Consider the following 12293-nt stretch of genomic DNA (forward strand, 5'->3'; position numbering starts at 1 on the left):
AACTTCTTAGGCCCCAAAACAAGCCCAAATTGGCCAATTGAAATTCAAACCAAATTGGCAATTACCTGCGCTGTAAGCGACGCCGAGAGAGAGAGAGAGAGGGAGGTGTGGGGAGGGGTCAGCAGTCAGGTTATAAAAGTATTAATAAGCATAAAAGTTGCATAAACTCAAATTAAACAAACGGACAGACAGCCAAACATTGCAATTCGATGCCGAGTGCTTGTCCCTTGTGCTGACGGGCAGCGGCAGAAGGCGAGAGCGCACACACACACCCGCACACGCACACACACACCTGCACAGGGCGCACTTCCGGCTAGGCACACGCACACACACTGCGGCCACCAGGGGGCGCCACTACAGGCGTCATCGTTTTGCTAATGAACTTATTTCGCATTTTGAATTCAAAAGCAGACTCTACGAAATTGGCTTATTACAATCAACTGCCGTTAAACAATCGATGGCGCTAATTGTAAGTAAAACAAGCAAGAATGCTCAAGTCGAGTGTGCGCGACTAGGAGATACCCTGCACCCAATTGTGAGCTGCCTAACTTGAGAATTGTATTTGCCCCTTTTACTTTAGCCACGACGAAAGAAAAACTTCATTCTTCAGTTTTTATTTGTCGATATATTTACAGTTTTGGATAGTGTTGGAAAATGTGCAATGTACCGAAAACCAAAAACAAAGCAGCGAACTTCTAAATCGCTGCTTTAATGTCAAAAATTACTTTCAAAACCAGAATGACTCGATTGTTGCTGCTTTTGCCCTTTTCCCACATTTTTGCACAACTGAAATACACAACTTTCTTGTTACCTATTTTTACCGGGTGCAGGGTATAAAACGGGCCACCAGAGTCGTGGCGCATGGTGCACGACGCAATCGCAATTCGAGTGCCAACGAGCTCATTAATTCATTAAAGTTTTTATAACCCAAATACCATGCAGGACACAAAAAAAAAACGCTACAATTAAATTGCATATCCAATGGCTTCTAGTGGCTGCGAAATCTACGCTGCCAATTACCAAGCGTACAGATTTTCCCGAACCGAGAGGACATAGTTGTTAAAGCGGAAAACTTGTGCAATATACATATGTATCTAAAACATGCTTATTGCAATGTAAATTTTAAGATGGGAATCGGTTTAAGGATTGCAGTTCTTTTAGAAGGCCTTGTGCTCTTTGGGGTGTGGTAAGACAGCAAAGCCTTGCCTTGAAAGAAACTTATATAACTTGATTGAAAATTTTACATAAACTTACAGGACTGTCCAACTATTAAGAGGACACATTTTTAATATTTTGTGGAATAAGGGAAACTAAGCCGAAAATTAAATGTTCCGCAGCAGAGTAATGTACAAAAGAACATACATATCAAATTTGGTATAGCTAGCTCTTCAAATTTCGAATTATCGATACTTATCGATATTTATCGATCGTAAAATAATAATAAACTTATTTTTAATCAGTTTGTAAGTCTTTTTAGTCCAATTGACTCGGTTAAAGATATGTTGGCTTTCTTTAACACAAATAAATGCAGAGGTATTTTTTTCTCTTTCTCCAACATATATTTTTTTGTACATCTATCCCCATTTTAAACATAAACGCCCCTAAGTTAACCAGCTAGTTGTCTTCATAGACTAATTGACTTGGAGCTCATCAGTGTCTCGCATAGACAGCTCGATCAAAGAGAAAGCTGATTATGCCAGCCACACAAAAGCCGTTGACAAAAGATAAACCTTTGACTTGGCCGAGTTCTATCTGGCGACTTGCATCTGCATCCCACCGACGCAGCGCTCTCTGTTGCAGTCAGACTGAACTACAGTTCCGGCTAGACAATGGGGCAAAGGCTTTGAGCAAGGCGGATGTGTGTGTGTGTGTGTTTGCAGCTATTGGCGTCGCTAGTGGGCGTTTGTGGGCGTGGCTGGCTTGTAATAACTCACGCCTTTTGACACAGATTAAACCAGCATAAAGACAATGGCCAGACGGCAGGCAAGCGAAGAGTAGAGCGAGATAGAGATATAGTTTGGTTTGACGCAGAGAGGGTGAGCGGGAGAGGGAGAGGGAGAGATAGAGCAGCAGAGAGGGAGACTAAAGAGAACGTTGACGATGACGAGAACAAAAGCAAACTTGGCCAAAGCATTTTATGACCCTTTTCGGTGAGTGTATGCGCATATGTGTGCGTGTGTGCATCTCTGCATGAGTGTGTGTGTGTGTGCGTGTGTGTGTTTGTCTGTGTGGGCGGCTTGTGTAAATGTTATCCTTTATTGTTTGGCCGGCTTTGCTGCACATGTCACTAGGCGAGACTGCAACCCAGTTGGCCTCCCTCCCGCCCTAACTGCACCCCTCACCCCTATTGGCTCACATTCTTGGCAATTCCTTGCCGAATACCGCTTCATTGTAAGTGACAGCTTCTATTGTCCTGCGAGCTCCAGCAACAGCAGCAGCAGCGGCAGCAACTCCTGCCGAGAGTTGGCGGCTGCATTTTTCGCGTCATGTTGTGCACACCCGCCAGCTCGTAGCCCCCCATTTGTGCGAATATTAAGTATAACCAGGCGTAAGTCAAAGCTGCCTCGCTCTCGCTCTCTCTCTCTCTCTGTGCCCATCCCCTTCCCCGGCCGGATACTACACTCTGGACGGCGCATCTCATAAATTTAGCTGAGCTGAGCTCATTCCAAGCCGAGACATGGCCAGACACGCCGCATGCTTTCATTGTTTTTATAATAAATATACACAGTTAATTTATGTAAAGCTGCAGCTATGTTTATGCCACACAATTGGCTGTCAAGCAGCTGCCCAAATGGGCGTGGCAGGCTAACTTTCATTGGGCCAGTTTTACTTAATAATTCAGATGTGTTTTCGTAGCACAAAAAGAAAACACAATGTAAAAGATATGAAAAGTGCTCAAGGATTTATTAAATCCATATTTCCACTATTTAAATTGCATTTATTCTAATGTAATTAAATATTAAACATATTATTTTTAATCATACATCTTTAATTTATTGTTTCTCATTTTACTTTTACTTATTGCATGCATAAGGTTATAAACATTTGAATTTTAATAATAAATAAGACAATATTTACATCCACAAATAATTTAGCAAACAAAACTAAATAATAACAATATAACAAAAAAATACTTCTTTCCAAAATTAACAACATAATACTTTATTCACTTTAATTTATTTATAAGTAATTTATTTTCCAAAATATATAATATTTATTAAAGTTCATAACCTTGCAAAACAGTTTAAGTTTTGCACAGCTTAACAAAAATAATACATATCTCATTTCCTTTTTAAAATATATAATATTTAAAGAGTTTTTAAAATCTTTTAATAATAGTAAAATAATATTTGTTCTTATTTTAATATATTTTTTCTAGTTTATAACATTTAACAATGTTTTAAAACTCGTGAATATAATAAAAAATACTTCTTTCAAAAACATGTAAATCTAACAAAATAATATTTCGCCCCATTATTACTTATTTTCTAAAATATATAAAATTAACGAAGTTTCAAAACTTTGTAAAAATAGCATAATATATTTTTTTCCATATGTTGATTTATTTTTATATTATTTAACAACGTTTTAACACTTGTAAATATAGCCAAAAAAAATCATTTTAACATATTTAAATTTATTTTCTTTTTTTTTATTTAACGTAACTAGTTACAATATGTGTAAATATAACAAAAATAATACTTGTTTCCTTATTTTAATTTATTTTCTAAAATTATACTTTTTTTATAATAAATGTTATTATATTTTTTTTTATCTAACGATGTTTTGGAAACATGTAAATATAACAAAAAGCAAACCTATTTCCATATTTTAATATAATAACTTAATTTTATTCTACTTAACTGTGCGATAGTCAAATATTTTAATACGTCTATTAAATATAATCTCTTGATTAAAATCTCTTTATTATATAAAGAAGAAGATTTCGAGTTATTTATCGCTTGTTTATTTTCCAAACCTTTTCTCTTTGGACTTTTTATTTCGACTACTTAAATTAAGCAAAAAGGAATCAAATAAAAATTAAAGTTTGAGGTTTGTATTAAAAAACATAATTTTCGTTATTTAAATATGTAGTGCAAATAATAAATAATGCCTATTAGAGAAGTATAGTATATATTAAATATAGTATATATAGTATATATTATATAGTATAATTAAATATTTAAGATAGGGTATTAGATCTTTGGCATTGGGAATTTGCATGAAAGTTCTCTGTTTTTGGTTTGTATTTTTGTGTGTTATGTGTGGCATGTGTGCAGTGTTTGTTATTAATTAAATAGATGAATGTGTGTTGGTTTTTATGCTTCTTGTACTAGTTGTTGTTGTAGTTGTTAGTTTTGTCTCAGCAAACATACAACCGCAATGCACAGCAGTTGCACAATAAATAAAATTGAGTTGAATGACTTGCATGCTTTTGACAAACACTCGCACACACACACTCACACTGACACACACACACACTCACACTCTATCTCTCTCTCTCTCTCTCGACAGACAAAGACAGTTGTTGGGGGCTGCTGATTCCGTTGGGTCTGGTTTTAAGCAATATGTCAAGGCAATTTCAACTGCAGTTTACGCTATGCTGACCCAACTCGACCCAAAAGCAAGCTATAACAATAACAACAACAACTGCAGCAACAAGAACAACTACAACTACAACTAGAATATTTGTTTAGTTCTTCTGCGGGTCACAGTGCGTATGCGCAATATATTTGCTGCAAATTTATGGGCAACATTACAAACGATGCCGCCGCTTGCTACGCAGCTCCACTAAAGCTGCGTATTTATTTACTTTTCATTTAGCAAAGCACAAACTTGCCATCTTTAGATTTGCGAGCACTAGCTAAAGCTAAAGCTGGCAAATTTGAAAATTTTTGAACCAAGCGAAACTTTAAGAGCTGAATCTTAATGCATATATTTGTGAAGAGCAACGAAAAAGTAAGAGATAATCATATAATGAGAAAATCAATGCGGAGACATAGTCAATTGATAAATTCACCAACTGATAAACTGCTATTAAATTATTAACAGTAAGAACATTATATTTGTCAGCATTATTCAATATTAAACCTTATTTGTAGTTTGGACCCATCCTAGCCCTAACGCAGCCCAAGAACTCAAACCTTCCGTGCTTGGCGAGCCAAGGATCAAGTCCCAGGTTATTAATCTTGCTGGCGGCGAGCACAGTTTGAGTTTTCTTGCTGAATTTGGGGCGACCGACCTTTTCGACGAGACGACAGCGCAGTGTCTTCTCATCTTAACTTTAGTAGAAAAGGCTTAAGGCGTGATCCTTGAGGCGGAGAATCAGGAAGGCATAGTCGTTCTTGCAGCTATCTTAGACTAGCTTCTCGCTGCGATATGAGGCAAGTTCATAAATAGAAGGCAATTTCAGTTAATTTTATATAATTCGCCATATCCGTCAATTTCAGACGATTTTCTGCCGTTTTGGATGGCTAGCAGCTCGCTGCTCTGGCAGACTTCGGTGTTTTTGTTGGCTTGATCTGGCCGAGTCTACCAATGCCCGCTGCTCGTTGTAAGTACAGGATCGCCATAGGTCTGTGGACTAGATAGGGCGTCCTCTGCTGACGACGCTGCTGCTGCTGTTACCACGCTCTTCAGATTCGAGGTATTTATTCTATTAAATGCAAATTTTGACCTCAAATAGGATATTTATATCTGCTTTCACAAGAGAAACTGCTTCACGCAGCAACATTTCCCATGTCGAGTCCTTTGCAAATTGCGCCGACTCCTCTGTCAAACAACTCAGCGAGCAGAGCTATCAACGGACATTCAAATCCAACTTGCAGTATCTGAGCTGTCAAGGATTTTGCGATTGGCATTCAAGGATTTCCAGAATTTAACAAAAAAATTTTGCTCAAATTTTTTCTAGGGGGTTATTCATAAAATTTTAAAATTACAAACTTTGCCATTTCAAAGACTTTCCGGATGTCCTTTGGTCAGTATTAGTCCTCATCTTTCTATTAAAAAATATGCAAGCCGAAGGACGATTATCTTTCAACCAGCTGAGAAAAAGGGACTTTTTATATACACAAAATAGGCTATAACTCGTCTATATTCTTGAATATCCTGACGAGTTCTGTGACAAAAAAACTGTATTGACTAAGAGTACCAGATCGCCAAAAGCACATCCAAATCGTCCTTGTAATTTTTTAGATATCAAAGATTTTCTTTACTGTCTAATTCCTAGTGCATCGCGATAAAAGTCCATGATTCTTAGAAGACCCAATAATGTTTTAATGCAGGTCGATGCAGTTGGTCCCCACGATCCTAACGCACCAGGCCTTCGAAAATCTGCAGGGATATGACCGAGTTATGGCTGTTTTTCTAAAAAGAATAGTATTGCAAAATAGGCCATAAGTTGGGCATTTCCAGGACTTCTGGCGTGTCCTTTGGCCATCAGACTGTTCGTGTCTAGCCCATTCAGGATATATAATGAAAAAAACGTTTGTCCCTCAAACACCATTGTACATTAAAATCGCTATATCCCAGCCGTGTCCCTGCGAATCCTGACAAGTGTTAAGTCAAGCAACTCGTATAAGACAACAACTCGACTAGGAATAGGTATATCAACTGGCCAAAGGACATCAAAATCGTCCTTGTGGTTTCCGAGATATGGCTAGTTTTCTTACAAGGACATTTTATTTTTAGTAGATAGACTTCATCCTCCCATTAACGATATACAACCCAAAGGACAAAAGTATTTAAGACAAAAAAGTTTTGAGGACAAATTTGTAAACCGAAAATAGTTTATAACTCGGCTTTATCCTGACTTATCCTGCCGAGTTCTGTTCCAAAAAAATTGTATTAATCAGGACCACCACCTGTCCAAATTACATCAAGATCGTGCTTGTAGTTTCAGAAATATCGTGATTTTACTGTAATTGTGTAATTTCATCCAATTTTCCTTGCGGCGCGCGATTGAAAAACTACCAAGTCCAAGATTCTTAGAGAACCCTCTAATGTTTTAATGCAGATCGATGCAGTTGGTCTCTTCGAACCTAACGCACCATGTCCTTTAAAAATCTGCAAGGATATGGCCGAGTTAGGTCTGTTTTTCTTAAAAGGATATTATTACAAAAGTTGCTATAACCTGGGCATTTTAAGGACTTTTGGCATGTCATTTGGCTATCAAATTATCCTTCTCTAACTTATTTAGAAAAATAAATGAAAAGGACGAAAGTCCTTTAAACAGCCAAGATATGAGGTCATTTGGTTTGTAAATTAAAATGGCTATATCTCAACCGTATCCTTGCGTATCCTGACAAGTCCTGTGTCAAACAACTTGTATAGGCTAGAACTTCAAACTGGCCAAAGGACATCATAATTGTCCTTCTGGTTGCAGAAATATGGCCACTTTTCTAAAAAGGACATTCTTCTAATAGCGATAGCTCGGCCATATCCTTAAGGATATCAAAAGGATATACCTTTCTGAACTCGTGAGGAGCAGGACTATCGATTGGCATTCAAAGATTTCCAGGATTCGACAAACAATTTCACCAAAATTTTTCCAAGGGGTTTAGTCAGAAAATGGCCAAAAATCGAAAAATTCGGGTCTAACTTCGCCATTTGAAGGACCATTGGGATGTCCTTTGGACAGCAGATAGTCCCCACCCTCCCATTTAAGAATATACAACCCGAAGGACGAAAGTCATTCAAACAACGAAGTTTTTGGGCAAATTTTAAAAGAGAAAATAGGCCATAACCTGGCTGTATCCTTGCGTATCCTGGCAGGACATGTGTCAAAAAAATTGTACTGACCAGGCCTACCAACTGGCCAAAGGACATTAAGATCGTCCTTATAGTTTCAGAATTATAGCGATTTTATTAAAATTTTATGATTTCACGCAATTTTCCTTGCGGCCCGCGACTGAAAAATTACCAAGTCCAGGATTCTTAGATGACCCCCTAATATTTTGATGCAGTTCGATGCGGTTGGGCCCTATGATCCTAACGCACCATGTCCTTAGAAAATCTGCAAGGATATGGCCGAGTTATGGCTATTTCTTTCCTCAATATACCCTTCTATCTCTCTTATGACATTTTCGATTCAAATATGTTTTTATCTTTTCAGATTGAAGGATTCAAGGACTCTAATCGATTCTAAGGACTTTTACGAATCTAACGAGGCTAATCCTTCCAGGATCGGACGTATTTTAAGCCTGATATAGCCATTTGAAGTGTAAAAACGAAAATACATGCATAAATCAACAAATTTGTTAATATTGACAAAAATAAATAATTTATATTAAATTTCCCGTTATTTTACTTCCAAGGGATATGGAATTGCAATCTGTTGCATACCCGTAAGGGGCGTCCGTTGGCGGCCGCTAGCTACCGAGATTTTTCTTAAATTCTGCTAAAATACCAGGCGAACAGAAACGACCAGCAGGTCGACAAAAATTTTCAGCCGACGAAAAATTTCTGTTGCATACCCAAAAGGGGCGCGCTTGTTGGCGGCTGGGTCCCAAATTTTGGCTAAAATTCCGCTCAAGCACCAGGCGAACAGAAATGCTCAGAAGGTCGACGAGTATTTTCGAATAAAAATTTTCGTTGCATACGCGTAAGGGCCAAAAATGTAACTCATTTAAAATGAGTTATGTTAAACGAGTGCTGTAAGGTCAGCTGTTAATTAGCAGCTGCAGCTGCTGCTCATTTACAGGGGCTGCTGAAAGAAAAAGCATACATGTTTTTGGACCATATCGAAGCAAATTTTGCAGGGATATGATCCTTTAGGTTGCCAAGGACTATATCGATGGTATGGTATAACCAAGGACATGGCAGTCAACTAGCAACCATCAAGGGGGGGCAGCTGAAAGAGAATGCATACATATTTTTGGACTATATTCTTGCGCATTTGCTAGAAGTCAGTCCTCTAGGTTCACTAGGACTATATCCATGGTATGAAATTACCAAGGATACATGGGTCAACTAGGTGCCAATATCTTTTGAATTTGTTCTAATGCGCTGCAGGTTTTGCTGAATCTAAAAATAAACAAATTTATTAATTAACTACTATATCTGGTTTAAATATAGTCCGAACCTGGTAAGGAAAGCATCGTGAAAGTCCTTAAAATCGATTAGTCATTGTGTTCTTCTATCTGAAAAGTTGAAAACATATTTAAATCAATAAGCCATAAATGAAATTAAGCAAACGACTAAGTTAATGGTCATTTGCATCATTAAGCAATTACATACAAACAATTTTAAGCAGGTGCACAAAATGTACATTTGCGCATACATCTATGCATACAACTCGCACTCACGAATGTTTTTCACAAAAAGAAAAATAAATTATTTATCGCGTTTTATCAGTTGAATCAAGTCGATTTGGGAAATAAATACCTTTAAGTATAGCAAAAGTCTTTAAAAACCTCACAACATTAAAACTCTGATTATAGAACCGATTCCGAACATTTAAATGTCAATTAATGCTCACGATTCGTACGAGTTAAATAACTAACGTATACAATTAAATTAACGGACGAGATTTACCCGAGAAATTAAAGTTAAAATATTTTTTAACAACTTTACTTGGTTGCTGATGTCTAACTAAAACAGAATTATGTTGCTAAAAGCGCTCAAAGATGGGCGTTCAGAAAGTTGAGCAGGCAACCAAAATTCGACTGAGCGCATTCAAAGCCAGATAACTTACAAGCCACACACCTGCATAAATAGATATCACACAAGAAGCACACAACCGAATAAGTGTACGCAGAGGGAATTGCCAAATATGTTTATACGCATGTGTAAATGGCTGCTCGCGCATTATCTATTGCGCTCTCCCGAATTTCTGATCGCTCTCAACAAGATTTGCTTTGGTGTTCGCTCGCGCAAGTTCTTCTTCTGATGGCAATTACACACATGCATACACACAAACAGGTGTATGCAAAGGCAATCGTCAAATACGTACAGTTGAATGTGTATATGTATACTCGTTTGAACATTGTCTACTTTTGCACAGACTCATACTTTTTTTTTACTCAATGAAAAATGAATTACTTTTTAGTAATGGCGTTGTAAAAGTCTTTAGAGTCCACGGAACATTGAAAATATAAATTTCAGAATTGACCCCGATTTGGGTAGAGTTTTAATATAAACCTTGCCATTTTTATTAAACTTAAGAACGTGATTTATTTAATGTTACTCCGTATTCGTACGAGTCTAATTCTGTAAGCAATTAGAGAAACTGACCGTATTTACCGAGAAATCACACTTAATTATTTCTAGACAGCATCACAAGGCTGCTGCCGTTTGACTAAAACCGAATTATGTTGCGCAAAGCGCTCAACAACGGACACACAGAAATCAAGCGAGCAAACGATCCCAAGATAAATTCGTGCACAGTTAACTCTTGCATTAACCAATCAGCGATAAGCACCTTCAGAAACTCACGGGAGCGCCATGCATAGAGAGTATGCAGATAATACAACAGCGAACACACACCCAAAAAACAAGTTTATGCGGAGAGAATCGCTAGGTGTGTACATGTGTGTATGTATGCCGCGCTCGTGCCTTATCTTCCTATGCATTGCGCTCTCCCGAATTCTTGATGCTGCTTATCGCTCTAAGCAAGACTTGCTATTTTTGTAGTCCGCTCTGCGCTCGCACACACACGTATATATAAATAAACAGATGAGATGAATCGTCAAAAACATGTATGTACATGTGTGTACAAGCGCTTATCGCTTCGAACAACACTTGATATATTTAATATGAACCGTTTTATTTTGGGCGCAACTTAATTATCAGGGTTAACCCCAATGCTCAATTGCACATTAATTTGGGATGAATATTCTCCACAGCCGCAAGTTGCAGCTGGGTGTGTAGAATGTGATGCATACTAAATGATCAAATTTTTGAATTGGAGTTCTTTAATTCTAATTAACAGTTCGTACAAGTCTAAAAAATATTAATATTAAATCGGAACCTAGATATATAAAATCTATTATATGAATTATTTTATGAATATGTATAAATTTAAAATAGCTTTAATTGAGGTAATTGAGGTTCGGTCTTCGGAACTTATACTTTTTAGAAGACTAAATCACTGATTAAAACCACAAATTCTTACATTAATAATAAATTAATACATTTCTTAACATAACTATTTGCCATTTTTGTCACTCCTTGTCATATTGAGGAATGCGTAATTGACTACTGGGCTCAAACTTACACAGAACTTAGTTGAGAAGGAGCAAAGCAGACGGAAAAAACGGCGCACATAAACTTGAGCCAGCAAACGATCACTAGATAAATTCTGTTTTGGAGCAAGAACATTCACACACGTACATAATTAGATAACCCAAAAGCATACTCACGCCCAAATAAGTAGATGAAGAGGGATTCTGCAGTTATGTGTAAATGTATGTGTATATACATAGATGTTTGTGCATTATCTACTTTTGCATTGCGCTCTCAAGAATCTATCAAGCTTCTTATCGCTTTATTTTCTGTGCGCCCATTCTTATTTCGTTTACTTTGCGCCCGCTCAACTTAAGTCTGAGTTGGTTTGACCCCAGTAGTCAATAAGCACAGGCTGAAGTTGTTGAAAACATTTGACTAAATTTCAATCGGAATCCATAAGAGTTATATTTTTCGCAAATTGTATTTGGATAACTTTATCGAATATTAAATAATCATAATATATATTATTTATATATTCCTAAATTCCCGTAATATTACAGGGCACTTTTTATGCTGCTGCTTGTGGCAGGCGCCAGCAACAGGATAAAATGATGCAACAATAAACTTTTTTAATGCCGCCGGCAATGAAGTAATTAAAATATTTTAACGCAGCTCTAAAGTCAAACAAAGTTGAACAGCAGACTAAGACAGACATACGCATAAGCACTTCGAGTTTGTAAAAGGGAGAGAAATATGTATTTACTTAAATATATATATAAATATATATAGAACGATGTTGAACAAATTATATTCAACAACTTGTTCACCACCTATGCAGGGTGTAACGTAAAGATAAAGTATTTAAAAGCGAATTTAATTAAAAAATTGAAATTAAAAGAAACATATGGCCCAAGGCAACAATAAAAGCAGAAAACTGACAAGCAAACGCTTGCTGGGATAAAATTAATAGGAAAGAAGCAGAAGCTTTGAGCTTTTAATAGACTTCAAACGGGAAGTCTACTAATATAGACTATGTATAAATTATAGTCAATTGAGTGTGAAATGGAGAACAATTATATTGGCAATTTGTAAGGCAGTTTTCCCTGTAAAAATAAATGCTATAAAAC

At 36.9% G+C, this 12293-nt stretch overlaps 1 protein-coding gene across 2 annotated transcripts in view; it reads left to right on the forward strand.

The window, feature by feature from the left end:
- The window catches only part of LOC135438898 (uncharacterized), a 152895-nt gene extending 144618 nt beyond the window's left edge, over nt 1–8277 (forward strand). Inside the window, exons 1-2 of one of the 2 annotated variants that reach the window (XR_010437955.1) lie at nt 5455–5647; nt 8114–8277. The gene's annotated coding sequence lies outside the window, so the exon portion shown is untranslated. Of the gene's footprint in view, nt 1–5454; nt 5648–8113 lie in introns of those variants that run through there. The other variant, XR_010437954.1, reaches the window with a different exon arrangement.
- The last annotated feature ends 4016 nt before the right edge of the window (nt 8278–12293 follow it).

Source organism: Drosophila montana, unplaced genomic scaffold (assembly GCF_035044405.1).
Source record: "Drosophila montana isolate Dmon_TW-CO22-7 unplaced genomic scaffold, ASM3504440v1 contig_402_1, whole genome shotgun sequence".
Classification (NCBI taxonomy): Eukaryota; Metazoa; Arthropoda; class Insecta; order Diptera; family Drosophilidae; genus Drosophila; species Drosophila montana.